The sequence below is a fragment of the Heloderma suspectum genome, chromosome 2 (genome assembly GCF_057233095.1).
Source record: "Heloderma suspectum isolate Gila_16-S chromosome 2, 16-S_ref, whole genome shotgun sequence".
Classification (NCBI taxonomy): domain Eukaryota; kingdom Metazoa; phylum Chordata; class Lepidosauria; order Squamata; family Helodermatidae; genus Heloderma; species Heloderma suspectum.
The window spans coordinates 125,394,731-125,416,643 of record NC_139459.1 but is presented as its reverse complement, the minus strand read 5'-3'; the positions used below and the strand labels follow the sequence as shown (position 1 = coordinate 125,416,643).

Below are 21,913 nucleotides of genomic sequence, written 5' to 3'. Positions count from 1 at the left end.
ACAAAAAGGCTAAATTAAGGACAGGCAAATTAAAGCCAGGGTGGGGGCCAATCCACCCTGATTACTTCCTATTGGGCCACTAGCATCAATTTGGAATCCTCATATCACAGCGTCATCATTCTGTGGTTCTGCTCAGAAATCATATTGGGTGGTGGGGAGAAACTCCAAACTTGGCTTCCTCTTTCTCCCACTGCAGCATCCTAAGCCATTTCACCACAAGAAAGTGCCTTCAAAAAAACTCAGTGTCCATGTTCTTCAGCAATTTCCCTTTCTCACCACAGACAGCAGTAACCAAAGATCTATTTACTGTCCCTTGGACTTAAGCTAGCTTACACACTGCAGTGTTTCCTTGTCCTCTGCTCACTCATGAAAGAAAAAAAACCAACGTTTCCCCACTCCATTTCCCCAATGGTGCTAAAAGACAGAAGTAGCCCACAGTCCATCTGACAAACTAAGGAGGAAAAAATGCCTCCCCACGCTCTGCTGCTGTTTCTATTTGTGCTGCTGCTGCTGCTACACAGGAAAGAACCAGAACTTTGTAATGAAGGGCACAACCCTATGCATGTTCAGCCAGAAAAAAAAGTCCTGCAACACCCAGCCTGCCCCAGCATTTCTGTTTAAACATGCATAGGATTGCATCTTAAGCCATCCAGCACCTTTTCCCATTCCTGCTTGTAACTTGGCAGCTAGAAACAGCTGCCAGGCTGCCTGCATTCGTGTTATACTGTACAATCCTGAACTTCCAATAGTGGCAAACTCAGCTGGTGAGTGCTGATAGGGTGGCCAAATGTAAAAGAGGATATGGCTCCTACTGTTTTAATAGTTGTGTAGAAGATGGGATTTCAGTAGGTGTAGTTTCCATGACAAATGCCACCCGCTGAAATTCCCTCTTCTACACAACTATGAAAGGTGCAGGAGCCATATCCTCTTTGGAACTGGCCACCCTAAGTGCCAAAATAGGTTTGCAGCCAAAATAGAGCCACTAACCTGGTTTGCACGAAACAGCAGCAAATCGTGGGTTAATTAACCCACAATTTGCCAGTTGTGTGCTGCACGCATGCTGCTGTCTTTTTAAATATGTATCCTCTGATCAACCTGATAATAGGTTGCTATGTGATGCCTGAATCTGGACACTTGTGTTGTTCGTGGGTAAAACAACCCAAAGTTAACCTACGATTAGTTGTTAGGTTAACTTTGAGTTGTTTTACCCACAAACAACCCAAAGTGTCCGAGTTTGGACATCACACAACAGCCTACAATCGGGCCAATCAGAGGATGCATATTTAAAGAGACAGAGGCATACAACCTGACAAAGAAACAAGAGGGAGATATCAGCATGGTAGGGGGTTGCAAAAGTATTAAAAAAAAAACTTTAGAGGGGGGTGGGGAAACTAACAGGGCAATCCCCCTAACAAAATCCAATGTGGACTGAGTATGCTTAGTGGCCACAGAATGCTGAAGGTCTTTTGGGGTGGGTGTGGAACTAAATAAATAAATACACATAGATACACACACACATTCTCTGAAGTCTGGCAACTTTGCCTAGCATAACCCCTGATTCCAAGGACTAGCTGCTTTCTCCCATGTGATTTGAGATACAGGCAAATATCTTTTTAAGCTGCTCCCTTCTTTTAGTGTGAATGCCAACACAGGGTGAATCTTAGCCAAACAGGATGCATAATGCATAACTCAAACAGAGCTATTGCTGTTCAGGGTTCATAGAATCATAGAATCATAGAATAGTAGGGTTGGAAGGGGCCTACAAGGCCATCGAGTCCAACCCCCTGTTCAATGCAGGAATCCAAGTCGGGGGGGGGGGGGGCTGTAAATAAAGTCTTTTGCTTGACTCTGGAAGTGAGTGGCTTAAATAGGTAAGTGGAAAGTAGAGATGTGCATTGGATTTGAAGTCTGAAGCCTGAGCAGAACTGGGCCACTTTGCTTCAGTTCTGATCCTTCCTGCCAGACCCAAATGAGGCTTCATTATTGACTTGTGCTTTGGAGATGTGCAGACTTCATGTCTCCTGCAAATAGCATATTTTGATTTTGTTTCTCTAAAATGCTGATTATGAGCAGGGGAGAGACTTCAGCTGAGTGACTGACAGGTCCACCTGCTAATCCTAGGGCACATTTTACCAGGGGCTCCAAGCACTGTGCTCTGGGCGAGGGCAAGGATGGGATAGTGAGATGGAAATTCTTCCATTGCTACCTGGCTTCACTATGAAAATGCCTTAAACTGCTTTTCCAGCATCATAAATCCCTAACCCCTCCACCTATACTTCTGAAACTTTGCAGGTTTCATGCCTGGGGACACCTCTATGATGTGTGCCATTTTCATACAAATTGCTAAACATACACACACACACAGGGGGGAGGGAAGGGGAAGTAAATTACACACACCCAAAATTTGAACATTCCCTTCCACATGAACTGCTGCACCTATCCTTGTGAAACTTTGCAGGTTTCTAACTGAGGGACACCTCTGGGTTTTCTGTTATTTTCATAATAATGGTCCACAGGAAGATGGGGGGTAAGTGTGTCCTCTTTTGGATACCCTCAAAATGTCAAGGCTGTTCTTGCACAAAACCACCTGCAGCTTTCATTCTGAAATTTGGCAGTCTTGATCTCCTAAAAAGACACAACTATCTTTGCAATTTTCACCCAATTCTGCCATGACATAAAAAAGTTATCATCAGTTCCCCCCCCTTTAAAGCAAAATATAAAGACATGAGGCACAAAAATGCCTGCACCTATGTTTCTTACATTATTAGACATACTCCCCTCCTAATATTTGGATGCAAATATCATCCAATTCTGGCAAAGAAGAAAAAAGTTATAGCCTTTAAAAAAATTGTTCATTGTTATAGTCAAATGCAGGCTTGAAGCCTCAGATTTCCAAATCTAGGCTTGAGTTCGGTACATGAGTTGAAGCAGATGGCCTCCAAATCTATCTGAGCCAAAGTAGGCAAAGTTCTGAAGCACTGAATTGGGATCCAAGTTGAATCTTGGAGTCAGTGTGCACCTCTACTGGAGAGCGTTGCCAAAGTTTTTTTTGGTGTTCACACTAGTGATGATATATGTTGATCTGTATGTTGATCTATACACAACTGGGCAGGGTCAATGTTGCTGTCCAATTTAAAGCATTTGTTGTTGTTGTTGTTGTTGAGTTGTTAAGTCGTGTCCAACTCTATTAAAAACCCCTTGGGAACCAGGGATCTAAATAAATGATACAAACTATACAAAAAATTGTCAGACATACATTTAGGGCATAGTCCTAAGGCAATGGCCATAAGCCTCCGAACTCAGAGGGCTATGGGCATCCTATGCAGAGCGGGAGGAGCAACGGAGGCAAGCTTCACTTCCCTGCTCCTCCCACTCTGTATTTTCACTAGACGGGGTTTTTTGCCCATCTAGCCGGGGCTCTGCAGAGAAGGGAAGGCCAGGGGATTCGTTGTATCCCAGCTTCCCCAGTTCCCTCTCTGTCCACCAGCACACCACCATTATACCCTCTACGAGGTCACCTTTGCAACCTCAGAGAGGCAGCCGTCATGATTCTCTCTATGCCAGCTGTGAGGGGGAGGGGTGGGGAGCACAAATTCCTAGATCCACGGTTGGACCACTGTGTCCGACTTTGGATCCAGGAATCAGGCTTATCCTATGGCCCCCCAGACTCTGTCTAAGGGCCATAAGATTGCTCCCTTAATATACTTTCACCTAATTTTTATTGGTTCTTTTCAGTTTTGTGTCATGACAGTATCTCCAATAAAAAATACTTTTGCACTGTCCAATGACCTGTAAAAGCAACATTAAATCAATATAACATAAACAGATTATTTCTGTTAGTAGTTGACAGAATAGGTGGGAACAGAGGATTTGGGGTATAAAATTAAAAAACAGCTTAGTGTTATGGGATCAGCTAGCCAAGTACCAGGTGTTAGCACACAAACCCTCCCCACTTATCATTTCTGGTGCTTAATTATGTTAATTCCATACTTCCCACTTTCCTGAGAAGTGAGAAATCCAGCTACAGGGTTTTGTTTCCTTTGGATAAGGAAGAGCTGGAGATTTACAATTAATTAGTAATATATCTGTTTATTTAAAAATATACAAGTAGAACATAGTGAAAGAAACTAGGCTTCTTACATCAGGCAACAAAACTACTGAGCCTGCTTAGTTACCCAAAGCAAGTATGGATCTCTTCATATTCCAAGACTGGTTCCAGTTGAGCTAAGAAGCTCTGTCTGATTTGCACTCTCTCGGGGGGGGGGGGGTGTCTCAGATGAACCCCCTCATGCATCAAAAGAACTCATGGGGGGTCATGGGACCACATGGACTAGTCCTACCACCAACACTCACACTGGCCATCCTCACCCCACCTCCAGCCATGCATACGCTGACTATGAGATGGGGCCCTATGGGCATACTGACATAGAATTAACTGGAGCTCAGAATGTAAAGTCAGTAATAAAACATTATATATCCTAGAATGAATGCAGGATAAGGCTCTTAATGTTAGGGTATCTGAGATCTGGCTGTACGAGGGATTTGGGCTGATCCATGCCAGATGGTTTCAGCTAGGAATTTGGATCAAAGTGTGTGGAGGAAAGCAGTGTGGTGGTGGCGGCCCAATGAAGGCATCCCCAAAAAAATATTGACGGTGCACAGATGGGTCTGAGTTCATAGAATCATAGAAGAGTAGGGTTGGAAGGGGCCTACAAGACCATCGAGTCCAACCCCCTGCTCAATGCAGGAATCCAAGTCAGAGCATCCCTGACAGATGGCTGTCCAGCCTCATCTTGAATGCCTCCAGTGTGAGAAGGTTGAAGGTGTGATAAAGGAAAAGTGTACACTGCATACCTATTTCTTTTGTCTCATTGCCAGCTCAAGCCAAAAGGAATTTATAGGTTTTTAAAGTGAAACCTGTGAACAGACACAATTGTGGGATGATATATGCACACTGGCAGCCCGTGGTGTGGCCTATGGGAGGAGGAAATGGCCCCCAGGCCCCATGAAACTACCCACCCCTGCAATAGCGGTTACCTGGTCCCCTCAGGAATATTTAAGCCCCTTGCCTGAATTTCCGGGTTTAATCCCCATCCCCTAAAAGAGGCAGGTCTACCTCCTAATACAGAAGAGTTTGAGGTGGGGTGTGTGTGTCATAGAATCATAGAATAGTAGGGTTGGAAGGGGCCTACAAGACCATCGAGTCCAACCCCCTGCTCAGTGCAGGAATCCAAGGCAGAGCATCCCTGACAGATGGCTGTCCAGCTTCATCTTGAATGACTGCAGCGTGAGAGAGCCCACTACCTCCCAAGGTAATCGGTTCCATTGTCGTACTGCTCTAACAGTCAGGAAGTTTTTCCTGATGTTCAGCCGGAATCTGGCTTCCTGTAACTTGAGCCCATTATTCTGTATCCTGCACTCTGGGATGACTGAGAAGAGATCCTGGCCTTCCTCTCTGTGACAACCTTTCAGGTACTTGAAGAGCAATATCATATCTCCATCTTCTCTTCTTAAGGCTAAGCATGCCCAGGTCTTTCAGTCTCCCTTTGTAAGACTTGTTTCCAGTCCCCTGACCATCTTTGTTGCCCTCCTACATATGACATACATATGTAGAGCTTCTCTACACAAGGAGGTGATCCCTGATCCCCATGCAGAGGAGGAACTGTAAGTGAATATGTCAGTATGTGTGCATAGTCTGTTCTCATGCTCACCAAACACACAGCTAGAGGGGAACATGGCTAACACTATGCATTGGAGGCAGGCGACATGGCCAGTGAGTGCAATCCCATTGTCCCCTGCAACGTGTGAGGGATGTTCATTTCTATTTCCCTGTTTAAAGTGCAATAACACCATTTGCCTGCCCCTCCCATTAGCTGAAGGATATTGCCTTTCAGAGGGAGGGAGACAGAGTTTCAGGCACTAGATCTTATTCAGGGGATAAATGATCCCTAATGTATTAAGCAAGCAATTTGCTTAATAAAGGATGGTCATCCAGCAGCCGTAACACCATTTTTATACTATTGCTACAACTTGCCATTTTGCCTTGGCTCCCAATTAAAGCAAAACAGATTTTAACCATCCTTCAGAAATTGTACATACGCACACAACAAGATGTGTCTATTAAAGCAAGTGCAGCTTGCTTAAAAGGGCTCAATTAAAGTGTAACATGTTTCTTGTAAATTAAGGCCCTGTTGAATAACAGCCTCCCATACAAATTGACTGTTTCTATATTGGAGCAACACTCCACTGCTGTCATGCATAGCTGGTTCAGAAAACACAACTTGGCATAATGGAGTATTTTTCATGCCAAAGGGAAATATAAAAATAAATTCCACTTTGTACATTCTCGTATGCCAGAGAGCTCTTTTTGATTGTACCCAGAAGGTGGCCAAACTTAATTTTCCACAGAATGGTATATCAGAATACTAGAATGACTTATTTAACAACACACTAGCTGGAAGAATAACTGGATGAGATGAAAACTGCAAACAAATTTGCAACAGGAAGGAAACACAACATAACTAGCAACATGGCTCACTGACAGTACTTAGCCAGCTTATAATTAGAAGCACACATACATTTTACTAGAACTCTATACCTACAAGTGCTATGTTGGACTGGAAAAGGTACTAAACATATTGCAGTTCAAAACCCACACTGCATTCCAAACAATATTGTTGCTTATGAGCATACGGGCAAATATTTTCCCACCAACTTCACTTTATAGAGGCAGTACAATTCGCTCTTGCCAAACAAGACATCTGTCATCCAATTTGACTCAGGATAAGGCTCCTGATCTGCAAGTATTCTTGAGACCTGGCTGGATGATACTGGAGGGCTACATTTTGCTAGATTGGTTCCATCCAATTCAGAACCAGCCCAGAGTAGGACATACAGGATGTGGCATCACATGGATCTGCAAAGATACTATTTGCTTTGCCAGATATCTAATGCAATCAAACAGTTTTAAGTGTGCACGCAGAAGATACTAGGATCCAGGGTCAATTTATGGAGTCCACTAGTTTATTTCCTGTCTATACCATGGTCTAATAGACTCAATGTTGGTGAATTCCAAGGTGTTCTTGAAATTAGTTTGTTGAGATCCTCCAGATGTTGCTTTGGGAGACTTCAGCATTGGCCAACATCAATGGCTACTATTAACAATGACTAAATATTACCTCCAATATCAGAGGCAGTTTGCCCCTGGATATCAGTTGTTAGTGAACATTAGCAGGAGGTTCTGTGCTTTCATATCCTGCCATGGGCTTCCATAAGCATCTGGTGGGACACTGAGGGAACAGAAAGCTAGATAGTTAGGAATTTTGGCTGATCCAGCACAACACAGCTCTTCTTATGTTCTTAATGCTCATGCTGACTATCTTGATGTCAGGCTATCTTAGCATGTCATGGATCCAACTCACAAAGCAGGTGCCATTTTGCTGTTCTACACTGGTCTGGAGTCAAGTGACCTATGAATCATGGGCTTGGTGTTTTTCCGGCATTGACAGAGGTTATTTACAGAATATTACCTAGTAAAGGCACACAGGCTCCCAACTTCTGTAGGGATGGATTAATTAGGAGGATGGTCTGTCCTTCACGACATATATCTTCAATTAGTTTCCAGAACATTCTGCAAAAGTTTCCTGCAGCTGTTCTTTCAGTAGCTTGACTGACCTCTAGAATGCGGAACCCCCTCAGACCCACTAGCTCCTTGGTACCCTCTTGTACTGCTCCTGCTGAAAATCCCTCTTCTACACAACTATTAAAGGTACAGGAGTCCTGTTGTCTTCTGCCCCCGGGCACCCTAGGTGTGATACTGAGACCCAGCACACTACACAACCACACAGTATAAGTGGGGAATGGTTATGAGGCCCAAGATGCCCAGGTACCTGTGGGCAGGGTGCATATGTGATTGTTTTAATATTTGTTATACAAAGCCCCAAAGCCTAAAATGTCAATTTTGAGTCATGCTTACCACAATAGGGCTCAATGAACATAAGAAGAGCCCTGCTGGATCAAACCAAAGAGCCATTTAGTCCATCATCCTGTTTGCCACAGTGGTCAATCAGATCCCTCTGGGAAGCCCACAACGAAGGTGAGAAGGCAATAGCCCTGTCCTATATCCACCCTATAGCAAGTGGTATTCAATAGCATACTGCCTCTGAATATGGAGATTCCATTTAAACCTGTCCTCTGTGAATTTGTCTAATTTTTTTCTAAAGCCATCTAAGCCTGTGACCATCACATCTTGCACCAGCGAATGTGTAAAGTACTTTCTTGTAACTATCAGGAATCTCTTGACAATCAGTTCCATTACCCAGAGCTCTTTATCATGGGAGAGGGAGAAAAAGAATATTATAAGGAAGCGGGTGGGACAGCCTAGGCCCACTTTGACCTCAGTCGGAGTGGAAGAATACTTCCTGATTCTTTTTCTCTGTAGCTTCTAGTTCCCTCCCTACATGAGGGGTGGGTAAATTGTGGCCCTCCGGATGGTTTGGCCTCCAGTTACCATTATCCCTCACCATTGGCTATGCTGGCTAGGGCCAATGGTCGGGAGTTATAATCCAAAACATCTGGAGGTCCACACATTGCCCATCCCTGCCCTAATCAAAGTCACCAAATGTTTTCGTATTTGGCTTCCCATGCTTGCTTGGCCATTTACCTGCTAGCTTCTAACCACACCCACTTCCAGAACAGACCTTTTCTGCTGAACAGGCTTTTGCTCATGAAGAGGCTTCCAGGGAAGCTAACTACTCGCTACCTCTGCAACAGGCTTTCCATATGTCTTCCTGCTACATTCAGCCATCTATTTTCTGCTCTACCTACCATGGACCCTGTATCTAGGGGCTTTATCATGGTAGGAGTGGCCTCTTAACCCACACAGTTCCCTCTATCCACTTTCTCCACAGCTTGCATCATATTATAAACATCTCATCAGTAATCTCCCACCTGCCCCAGATTAAAAACAACAACACACAGAACACTTTTCCTCATTGGGAAGGTGCTCCAAACTATTTAACATTTTGGTCCTCCTTTTCTAGCTCTAGAATATATTTTTTGAGATGGGGCAACCAGAACTGTAGAAAATATTCCAAATGTGGCTGAACCATAGATTTATATAATGACATTATGGTCCCTTTCCTAATAATCCCTAGCTTGGAATTTGCATTTTTTTTTCTCCACCACTGCACACTGAGTTAACATTTTAATTGAGCTATCCACCATTCCACCATTGAACTCACTGGTTCTTACTTCTGAGTAAACATGCATAGGGTCAAACTGTATGTCTGATACTGAACCCAATGTATTTACGAGCTTATTGTACTGCAGGTTTACAACACAAGAGTGAAGACAAAACGCAGTATATATTATACAGCTATACCTTTAAATGCAAGAACCTCTCAACCAGAATAAATATTTTGCATTATTTACACTCAAACTTTTATACAGTATATTATTCTGTATATAAAGAAATATATTGCCACAGGTGGAAGATTTTCATTTTTCAATGGTAATTTATCTTGGATAGCATTTGTTTGAATAGTCATATAAACAAGACCTCATATTCACTTCAAGACACAATTACTGAGCAAGGCAATATACACAGTTGCTAGCAGACTAAGAACCTCATTATAGAATCTGTGTAGTATATTTGTTACCAAGGAAACATACTAGAACACTGATACTCTATAATTTCTGTCTTACAAAACAATTCACTCAGTACAGCTGATTGTTTTTTTTTTAAACCCACAAAAATCAACATTTTGGAATAAAGGTCAAAGGAATTACGATGAAACCGTTGTTGCCTCACGGTCATTAATGCATATGTTTTTTGGGTAACTTTAAATGCACAGGTATTTAAAAGAAATATACATGACACAGTGTCGTGCCAATCTTCTCTCTATATAAAAGTCAAACATTGAGTGCGGGTTTGTGTGTTTGTGGCTGGCTGCAGGGCCATCTGTAACGCAGGGAATAAGGGGGAGCTGCCTTGGGTGTATTCACACTGAGCCTGCCATTTGGGCCCTACAGTTGCTGCCCCTTTTACTTCACATTCTCACTTGCCAGAGTGTATGACAGGAGTCACTGGGTTACATTATTACTTTGTTTATACTTTCCCTTTCTAACAAGTACACCCTCTCAGTCATGGTACAGGCCATGTTTCTGATTTCAGCTACCAGTCATCCTACTGGCCATCTTTCATTCTATTGGTCTCTCTCCCATTAATTCTGATTTCCTTCACCTTGGATTGGCTGATTGCCGTTGGTTCCCTCTGTGCAGAGCTTTTAGTTTCTCTCCCCTTTCCCCGCAATATCCAGCGAGCAAGCAAGTTAGCATTAAATATCTTTACCCCTTTCAATGCCAGATGTATCTGTTAGTAGTGTGTGATTAACACTAATGTGAAATGTGGTGCGGTGTGTGCTTGCCTGTCTGAGGGGCTGGGATGACACAGTGGAGTGGAGACTTAGGGCTTTATTCATAAAAGAGTGAACTGGGGGGAATTGAGAAGGCAATTGCAAAATGAAGGGCAAAATAGCGGAGTTTTATGTGTAGCTGAATTGAAGATTTTTGGATGTGTGTGTTTGTGGCTGGCTGCAGGGCAGTCTGTAAGACAGGGCATAAGGGGGAGCTGCCCTGGGCCTAATCACACTGCAGGGGCCACTGAGCCTGTCATTTGGGCCCTACAGTTGCTGCCCCTTTTACTTCGCATTCTCACTTGCCAGAGTGTATGACAGGAGTCACTGGGTTACCTTATTACTTTTTTTATACTTTCCCTTACTAACAAGTACACCCTCTCAATCATGGTACAGGCCAGGTTTCCGATTTCAGCTACCAGTCATCCTATTGGCCATCTTTCATTCTATTGGTCTCTCTCCCATTCACTCTGACTTCCTTCACCTTGGATTGGCTGGCTGCCGTTTGTTCCCTCCCCTTTACTCATGGTTTCTTTTCTGACTGTGGAGAGCATTTAGTTTCTCTCCCCTGTTCTTGCAGTATCCAGCAAGGAAGCCTCTGTTGAACATTTTAATAGTGGTATGAGATTCAGTGTGGATTATATTGTAGTAGTGCTTACAGATTCAGTCTCTTGCATTTTTAGTAGTGTTTTTTATTCAATCTGCTCATTATAATTGTTGTGCTTTTTTAATCAAGACTGGTGGATTCAACTTTTCACCTTTCTTATGGGGCCTTTCCGAGAAGTGTAAACCTACCTTAATGTGTTTCTAACAAATAGCGCCTATGACAAAATTATATCCCGGGCAACGCCAGGTATATCAGCTAGTATAGTATAAAAATAACAGCCTCAATTCAGCCAAAGTAACTTTTGTTTCCATGAAATTTTATTTTATTTTGAAAGAAAAATAGAGGCAACAAAAAAGAAGAACATATGTAAGAATATAACAAGATCATTAAAGAAACAAAGACATTCACTAATTATAATTCTTAGTCTATCACTGATATGCTTGTGGGACATCTGGTTTGCACATCACAATAACCCATGGGTTGTAAAACCCCTGAGTTGTTGGGGAGCAGCAGGAGTGATCAAGCATGCTTCCTCTGGTGTACTCATTGCTTCCACTTTCAATTAACAACCTACAATTGCCCCATTTAGGTTGTTATTGTGACATCTGAACCCAGACACTCTGGGATTTTTAGGGGTTAAACAACCCAGAGTAAACCCAGAGTTTGTTGCTGGGTTAAGTCTGGGATGTTTAACCCCTAAACAACCCAGAATGTTTGGGTTCAGACGTCATGATAACAACCTATGAATGGGGTGATCATGGATTGTTAATTGAAAGTGGAAGCGATGAATGTGCCAGAGGCAGCACACTCACTCCCGCTAGATTTCAGCAATTTGTGGGTTAATTAACTCATTGTTTGCATCCCTTTATCCTGCCCCTTTAGCCCCATGGTGGTATAATAATATACACTGCTTTACAGCACAGGACTTTAGACAGGTTGTGCAGATGGGTTTATGCAACATCAGTGCAGATCTGAGGACCTAGAAGTCTCTGTCAGCCAATACTGGTGGGGCGGAGGGTAGCTATGTAACATCTCAACATGCACAACATTGGCCACAAAATGATGGACATGGAGAGCTGTTGTTTTGAACATTAGGCTACACAATTCACTCTGCTGCAGTGGGTTGTCTAAAAAATAACACGAATGTTAGTGTTAAAACTGGGAATAATTTGACTACTACAGCCAATTCACACCTTACACTTTTAAGGCGTGCACTTAAGATGTTTTTAGTATATAGATAAAAATGTAAACTGTGTAAAGCGTGAATGTGATGAATGCATGTTTGCAAACATATGTATCATACAGGTACACTCATCAGAGAGAGAGCTAGGTTTGGTTACTGCAAATTTGAGTAGACTTCTGTGACAAATTGAGGTTTGCTGCTGTGTAATGTATGAAACAACCCTCAAAGACTGCATCCTGTTTTAGAGTCATGTTGACTACTATGAAATGAAAAAAGGATATACCAAGACATCACATTACTATAACATTTCAGCATTTCACTCAATTAAAATTTGTCACATTGCTCCTTTGAAGAATCCAATTAAAGTAACATCAAGAGGAATTTTCAAGCAAAACTTATAAAGTAAATTTGATCACAATCATATATGAAATGGTTACAAAGGAAATGATTCTCCCAACCACATCTGATATTATATTTAAAGCAAATGTCACATACATCATATTGGAAAAATGACACAAAACGTTTTTGCTAGCAAACATCCACATTCGGCAAAAGTCTGGACATTCTAAAAGAATGTCTGTCAACCCCAAAATGTGATAAATTTAGATGAGAATTAATGTGTATTTTATTGTTTTACTTGGGCTTTCCAATTGCCTTAAACTTTGTAATGTGAAAACTAGCAAAAACTATCCACTACTAGCCAAGAATTAATCTTCCAGCCATGCTGGCCTTTAGTCTTTAAAAAAAGAGTATGAAACCAAAATGGGCATATAAAAGCTAAGCCAAACTTCTATGCTCTGAATGGCCCTTTTGCCTGATGAAGAATTAAGTGAAATTCACAACTCTGCACGTCTTTGAACTGGTTGCTTGATCTAATGAAAAATAACATCCAACGTATTCTATAGCTGTCTGTCCCAGGAAATAGGTGTGTTGGTACTTTGAATGCATTGTAAAATGTAGGTGTACCAGGGTTTTAAATTATTACTGTTGGAGGCAGTCCTCTGCATCTTACAAATATCATCACACTACGTTATTATCAACACCAGAAAGGTTGCTCAAAGTTTATCTGATCTAATATGAACTCAGGTACAAGAAACATTCAAGTGCATACCTACAGATATATGCAGAATGAAGAAAGTGTGACAGGATCTACTTTAAAGGTGCAATCCTATCCATGTTTAGACAGAAAAATGTCCCACAACTCCCTGCATTCCCCAGCCAGCTGTGCTGTGCTGGCTGGGGAATACTGGGAGTTGTATGAACTTTTTCTGTCTAAATATGCATAGGATTGTGCCCTGTTAATGTTTTTATTTTATTTTTATCTTGCCCTGCCTCCAAGGTGCTCAAGGTAGCATATATCCCACCCCCATCTTATACTCACAATGTTGCAGAAAGCAGAGTCAGAGAGACCACGGAATGAAGGAAAAGGAGTTCCTCTTTATTTAACGCGCGGGCTTAAGGCTGGAATCACTTCCAAAGAGCCAGAAGCCCCGAGGCACATCAACACATTGCTTTTATAGGTATGGTGACACACAGATGACTCTCCCCCCCACCCCTTCTCTTGCGGTTTTGCAGTTGGCTCAGTTGTTTATGGTACAGGAAATGGGTCATAGGGTACGATAAGTAAAGAACAGGGACACAGTATGCAATAAGCAAAGAACAGGGACATGATATACAATTTGACTTAACCTCAGCCTGGCAGATAAGTCAGGAAGTTTCCACATTGCTACTTTCTTGCTAAACTATGGTAGCTCAGCAAGAACATGAGACCACTTAGTCTGACCCCCGATATGGCTGCTACATTCCCCCCTTTAATGCATAATTTTACTACAATTATAGCATTTCATTACACAAGTAGACATTTTGGTTTGTGAAGCATAACACAGGATTGTTATAGCAACCCTTTTACTTAATATCCTGCTGAGCTATTAGAGCATAGCAGGCAGCTGTTTTTGTGGCCGAGGCAGTAAACAGATTGTTTAAGCAACGCATAAACCAGGGAGTGCAGGAGCATGACAGTACTCCCACCAATGCCACTGGTAAAATCAGAACAAATAATGCTTTGAGCCAGCTGAGATCTGGAAGCCAAGAGGTCAACCAATCGAGCCAATCATGTTGTCCCATTTTGATGTCAGCTACTATATGGTGCAGCTTGTTGATCTGTTCATCTACAGCATTGCCATTATCAGTTAAGTTAAAACAACAGAGCTTTTGGTGTGTCTCACAACCCAAATGATGAAGAAGGAAGAGGTAATCTATACCAGCTCTATTTTCTAGAACCACATCTCTTAGATCACGCAACTCTTTATTTAATAATGACAATGCTCGTGAGGTGGCATTTATGCTTTTGGCCAAGCTGCAAGCTAACCAGTTGATCTCCAGACCATCAGCCAAGGCTAAACCTGGAACCCCAACCAGTGACATTGCTAAGGCCAATTTTTCTGAGTCAGAGTATAACTGCACATGACTATTACAATCTTCAGTTAGTTGGAGTGCTCGAGGCTACCGTCGACGGATTTTCTCGGGCCACGGGGGAAGAATTGGCACTAGGCGGCTGAGGCAACATGGGTGGTTATCAGACAAGTTGGCAGGAATGAATGACCAAGTGCGGGAATCATATGTCCAAAACCATCCATGAGGCAAAAGTATGTGGGCATCGTTAAAAGATATGTTTTGAATTTCATTACAGTGGAAGGGGGGGGCAGGGATAGCTTTACATTTTCCGGAAAAATTTTGACAATTAAGCATTCGTGCACATGTAGCATTTGTTCCAGCAACGATGGGGGTGCGTAAAGTAAATTCTGTAGGGGGTAGGATCTTCTCAACCACGCCCCAATCAGCATTTTGGGAATAAGTCAAGCTTATACCATAATTGCATAACATGGTATCTTTTGAATTTTCCCAGGATGTCTACAGACAGGTATTAGACAGGAGCTAATAAGCCTGTTTGCAGGTATATCTTTTGGTAAACAAAAATGCTTTACTCCAGTGATGTTAGCTAGGTGAAGCCAGTAATTATCAGCGAATCGCTGGGACAGACTTCCTCCTCCAGGGGCAGGCCCCCCTTTTTCACACCTTGTTAGGGAACCATAATATAACACTACTAACACTACAACATGCATATTTAATCTTCTTTTGGGATCTGACAGTACGCTGGGCAGCTATTCACCTGGCTAGCTGCAGTAGGGTCTAGTCCCCTTCTTCAATTTTCCCCAGTTGCAGGTCTGACCGTACGCAGGGTGGGCAGTCTCCCGGTGTGCCCACGGTAAGGTCTAGCCTGAGTCTTCTTCCTGCTTTTTCAGAACGATTTTTAGAGGATCTTCAGGATTCCTGTTTACAGTCCACTCCCCCCCCCTTGCTCTCTTGACTCGTGTCCAATGTATCCAGGGTTTAACTCCAGCTACTTTCACAGCTGTAGGGGTGGAAAGTATAACAGTTTTTGGCCCTCTCCATCTGGGAGTCAAAGGGTCATTTTTCCACTCTTTGACCCACACTTCGTCTCCCGGTTGGAAAGGATGAATCTCTGTAATGGGAATTGGGGGCTTATTTTCTAAGACAAACCGACGCTGGGCTTGAAGAACTTTGCCCAGTGCCTGGACCTCTTGCCTTAAGCTAACATTTGCTAACTCTTGCAGGTCTCCCCTTAATCCGACTAGAATTTGAGGAGGCCTACCGTACATCAATTCGAACAGGGACAGCCAGTAGTTTTGTGGGGAGTACATCGAATTCTGAACAGAGCTAAGGGCAACATTTCTGTCCAGTTTTGCTTGGTTTCTTGACACAGCTTGGGTAAATGGATTTTGAGAGTTCGGTTCATCCTTTCTACCTGTCCCAAACTCTGTGGACGATAGGCACAATGGAGTTTCCACTGGATGCCTCATAGACAGTTAACTTCTTGCAACACTTTATCAATAAAGGCGGGGCCATTATCATATCCAATAGACAAAGGCAATCCATGTCTCGGGATGATGTCTTTCATTAGGGCTTTTATAACTTCTCTTGCTTTTTCAGTTCGGGTCGGATAGGCTTCCACCCATCCTGTATAAGAACATACAAAAACTAATAGGTGACGATAATGTCCTGCCCTAGGCATGTCAGTGAAGTCAACCACCAGGGCTTCGAAAGGGAGAGTACCATGCTGCTGAACTCCTGGTGGAGATCCTTTTCCTTGTTTTGGGTTATTTTTGGAACATTCTACACACCGAATAGATGCTGACTTGGCAAAGCTGTGTATCCCATTGATGTAAACTTGCTTTTGTAGTAGTGCTGCTAGGGCACTCTTTCCTAAATGGGTGGCTTTATGAGCTGCCTGCACGATACTCCAGGCTAGCCGGTGTGGTACAAAAATCCGTCCATCTGGCAGTTCCCACCACCTCTGGACTGTTCTCTTGGCTCTTAAAGACTCAACAGCCATCTGGTCTTCTTCTGTGGTATACTTTGGGTACATGTCTGTCAAATCGACTTGGAACAATGGAGTGGCTAAAAGTGCCAATTTTTCTGCCGTGTTTTGATTACTTCTAAAGGCGGCCTGCTTAGCCACCTGGTCTGCCCATTGGTTTCCCTTGGCTATATCGTTGGTTCCTTTTTGATGCCCTCAACAATGCATCACTGCCACACGCTTAGGGTGCCACACGGCATCTAATAAAGCCGAGATTTCTACTACATTTTTGATACCTTGGCCTGCTGAGTTTATTAACCCTTTTTCACGGTATAGTGCTCCATGGGCATGGAGAGTGGTGAACGCATACTTAGAATCTGTGTAAATGTTGACTGTGAGTCCAGCAGCCAGCGTCAAAGCTCAAATAAAGGCAATCAGCTCCGCCTTTTGAGCCGAGGTCCCTATGGACAGAGGGCTTGCTTCAATGACTTTGTCTCTAGTTACTACTGCGTAGCCGGCATATCTTCTTCCATCTCGGACAAAACTGCTTCCATCTGTGAAGTAGGTGACATCTGGGTGGGGCCACGGACTATCACGCAGGTCTGGCCGACTGGAGTAAACTTCATCCATAGTCTCAATGCAGTTGTGCTCAGGTTGACCCTCCGGTTCTACTGGTAGCAGCGTGGCTGGATTCAGGTTAGAAGACACTTCTAATTTAATACGTGGGTTCTCACAGAGCATAGCTTGATACTTGGTCATGTGCTCGTTGGTGAACCAGTAATTTCCTTTATACTCCATCAGTGTGAGTACTGCATGCGGAACCTGCACTATTAGCTCTTGCCCCATTGACAACTTATCCGCCTCTTTAACCAGTAGAGCTGTTGCTGCAATAGCTTTTAAACATGCTGGCCAGCCTCTGGCAACAGGATCCAATTGTTTAGATAAATATGCCACTGGTCGCTGCCACGAGCCAAGTTGCTGTGTCAATACTCCTACGGCTACATTGTCTCGTTCATGAACATACAGCAAAAAGGGCTTAGCTACATCTGGAAGTCCTAAAAAAAAAAGGCTTGAAGTAGCGCCTTTTTAATGTTAACAAAAGCCTCTCTCTGCGGCTTGTCCCATTGAAAAGGAGCTGTCTCTGGACCTTTAGTAGCTTCATACAGGGGCTTACTCATTACAGCAGAATTAGGGATCCAAATTCTACAGAACCCGGCGGCTCCAAGGAACTCCCGCACGTGCTTCCTAGTTGTTGGTTCAGGCAGGACACACACAGTCTCTTTTCATTCAGGACCCAATTCTCGTTGTCGCTGAGACACTATAAACCCCAAATATCGCACTTGGGTTTTACATAACTGCGCCTTTTTCCGGGACACTTTGTATCCACGCTCCCACAAGAGTTGTAACAATTCCTGGATGCCTTGCCTGCATTCAAATTCTTACAACGTCGCAAGTAACAAATCGTCCACATACTGCAACAGAACTCTTTTCCCGGGTTCTGAATGGAAATCTTGGAGGTCTTGACTCAGGGCAGTACCAAATAGGGTGGGGGAATTTTTGAAACCTTGTGGAAGGCGGGACCACGTCAGTTGGGTCTTTCTTCCCGTTAATTGGTCTTCCCATTGGAAGGCAAAGATGGCTTGGCTTTCGGGCGCCAGTTGAATGCAAAAGAAGGCATCTTTCAAATCTAGTGTGGTAAAATGAGTTGCTTCAGACGGAATCAGACCCAACAATACATACGGGTTAGGGACCACCGGATGTATGGTTACTGTTGCTTGGTTGACCAGCCTCAGGTCTTGCACTGGACGATATTCATCAGTGCCGGGTTTCTTTACTGGTAGGAGGGGTGTGTTCCATGGTGACTGACATTCTCGGAGGATACCGTATTTTAGCAGACGGTCTAGGTGCTTCTGAATTCCTAGTATCACTCGTCGCGACAGTGGATACTGTCGTACGTGCACTGGCACCACCCCTGGTTTTAATTCAACTACAACAGGTGGCACACATCTTGCCATTCCTGGTGGGTTGTCTTCTGCCCACACCCCAGGCACATTAAATGCCTGCCATGACTCTTCATCCAGTACTGGCATGGTCCAATGTAATCTCCACTCCTCTTCTTGTGGATAGGTGAGAGTTAAAAGCTTTATGCCTCTCCTGGTTCTTCGGAAGGTAATAGCAGCTGTTCCGTCTCCTTCAAAAGATATTTGGGCCCTCAGTTTTGACAACAAATTGCGCCCTAATAATGGCACTGGACACTCGGGTAGGTATAGGAACTGATGTTCCACCATATGGGATCCAAGCTGACAGGTTCTTTGTTCTAACAAGGGCCTTTCCTCTACTACTCCCATCACCCCCACCTCTCGTACTTTTTGATGGGTGAGGGGAGCAACCGGGTAGGTTATTACAGATGAAGCTGCTCCAGTGTCAATCATAAAGTCAATGTCACGGCCCCCCACAGTGGCAGTGACCAGGGGCTCCCCGGGGCCGAGATTGAGGGGGCCCGGTCTGTCCTATTCAAGACTTTCCATCGCAGCCATTCCCATAAAGGGGGCTACCTCATACATTCCTGCAGATCCCTGCATTTGCCAATTCAGTTGCCAGCTAAGCTGTCCCCTCCCTCGCCCGTTATGGCCTCCTCGATTTTCTTCTCTGTATGCCTGATTTATTCCATTTGGGCACTCATGCCACCAATGTCCATCTTGTCCACACTGGGCACACTGATTCCTCCCTAAACCTCCTCTTCCTCTACTAGATCCTCTCTCATTCCCTCGTCCACATCCTCTTTGCCCTCGGCCCCTTCCTCGTCCTCCACCTCGCTGCTCTACCAACGCCGCAGCAAGCAATTCTGCCTTTTTAACCATCCTCTTCTTTTTTCTTCTCTTCTTCTTGATCCTGATTCACATATACCTTCTGAGCTACTTCCAATAATTCTGTTAAGTTCTTTCCTGCAAAACCATCTAACTTCTGTAGCTTTTTCCAGATGTCTGAGTAACTTTGAGCTACAAAGGTCATGTTGACCATCTTCATATTATCTGGGGCCTCTGGGTCGAGGGAAGTATACTGACGATAGGCATTTAAAAGACGCTCTAAGTACTCTCCAGGGGCCTCAGTGGCACCTTGCAGCACTTCAGAGACTTTAGTCATGTTAAATGACTTCTTCATACCTGCCCTCATGGCTTCTAACAGCAGGGTTTGATACTGGGTGAGGCGCTCCAATCCTGCTGGTGTATTTGGATCCCAATGGGGATTTTCTAGGGGCACTCTCTCTCTCATCCATCCTTGCGCATTCATATGATTCTCAGGTGCTCTTCCTAAGGCAATTCGCTCTGCCTGTTGATGGATCTGTCGCCTCTCCTCTGTGGTGAACAATGTCAAGAGCAACTGTTGGCAGTCTTGACAATTGGGCATATGCGAAGCCATAATACTGGAGCACAGCTCTACTAACTCATGAGGCTTCTCTGTATATGAGGCATAATGGGTCTTCCAATTTAATAAATCAGAGGTTGTAAAAGGTGCATATGTGTAAGCCTGAACAGGTATATAATGTTCTTCTGCTTCTGGATCTGGATTATGCACTAACTGGGTTACTTGTCTCAAAGGAAACAAAGGTTGAACTCTGCTATCCGGACTTCTTAACTGATGGGCAGTAGACGGGCCTGCCTTTTCATTTAGGGCCACCGCCGTTTTTACCAGATCTTCAGCCCAGTATCTTAAGTCATTTACCTCCTTTATAAGCGCCGATTGAGGCGTTAGAGGGGACCCCGTAGAGGTAGAAGTCTCAGCAGGTAAGATCTGGGAATTGAGGACTGTAGCTGAAATTGGCAAAGCACTATCGGTGGGAGTTGAAACGGGTGGTGACAGTGGAGTCCTAGCCGTATCGGACCGAGTGGCGATGTCTGCGGGGGGTGCCATGGGCTCAGCAGCCGCGAGAGTCGATGGGGCTGATTCATAATGACGCGGCTGCCTCACGGTGACATGAACACGCGGTGTAGCAATGAGTTCGTGTGGGGCATAGGTGGGCGGAAATGCCATTACCTCTGTCAGATCTTCACTCGGGGATTCTAACACTGGCTGCAATTTCTTAGCTAATTTTTCTTTTCTAAGCACCAGAACTTTAGCCTGGGTCTCTAGGCATTTCTTTAACCACGGTGGAGAAGTTCGGACTACAGAATCCCACGAGTCTATATAGGGAAATTGATCAGGGTGTCCAGGCTCCCCAACCACAATCGCATATACATGGCTAATTTTGCTGGGCTCCAAAGAGCCTTCACTGGGCCATCCTACACCAAAAGACGGCCACTCTACTTCACACAATGTTTGCAGCCATTGGGGGTTCATGGGGGGGTCACCATAAGCCTCTTTTGAAATTGTTTAACATACATCCCAAGGGGGTGCAAGTCTTGCTTCCCCCACCTCCCATAGCCTCCCTCCTAAGATAAAGACAGACACAATGAGGGAAAGGGGATTGGTCAGTGAGTAAGGGGTCTCACCAGCCGACATAAAAGGAATTTCACACCACGCACTTTGCTACTGGCCTGGGCACCCGGACGGTCGATGGTATGCAACACAAACTGCAGTAGCCACCCACACAATCATCAATTTCACCACTTCATTCATATGTCCCTGCCACCCACTTTCCCACTTTTCCACTACAGCGAAGCAGTTTCCTCAGCGCCTTGCTGAGTATTAGTGCCTGCTCGGGGGAGTGATCAAGTGGGTCTCTTTTTGTATATGTATATTAACACTGACCTTCTTCATAAGGCGGGGCCCTCTTTTTATTCCATATACTTGCCTTTCTCCTGAAGGCTTCCAATGTGGGTTTCAACTCAATTGCAGCTGCAGTACAGGCAGGGCTCAAGTTCCTTCCTCCGCTTCCTGAGGTTCTCTTGATGCACACAACCGTTCGGGTGATCCCGGCGCAGGCTGTCTCCCATTCACCCGACAAAAGGGTCGGTGGCGCCAAGAAGGGGAAGTGTGCGCCGAGCTCTCCCTCCCGGTGCGGCGATAAAGAGCAGGCAACTGCCACTTCTCTGTCTCAGAGCCTGCCACGATCCGAGTCACGGCACCATTTATGATGCAGAAATCAAAGTCAGAGAGACCACGGAATGAAGGAAAAGGAGTTCCTCTTTATTTAACGCGCGGGCTTAAGGCTGGAATCACTTCCAAAGAGCCAGAAGCCCCGAGGCACATCAACACATTGCTTTTATAGATATGGTGACACACAGACGACTCTCCCCCCCATCCCTTCTCTTGCGGTTTTGCAGTTGGCTCAGTTGTTTATGGTACAGGAAATGGGTCATAGGGTACGATAAGTAAAGAACAGGAACACA

At 44.2% G+C, this 21,913-nt stretch overlaps 1 protein-coding gene across 1 annotated transcript in view; it reads right to left on the bottom strand.

Moving 5' to 3' along the window:
* Positions 1-21,913, bottom strand: part of HSDL2 (hydroxysteroid dehydrogenase like 2) — an 86,833-nt gene that overhangs the window by 5,520 nt on the left and 59,400 nt on the right. The gene's annotated exons all lie outside the window — the stretch shown is intronic.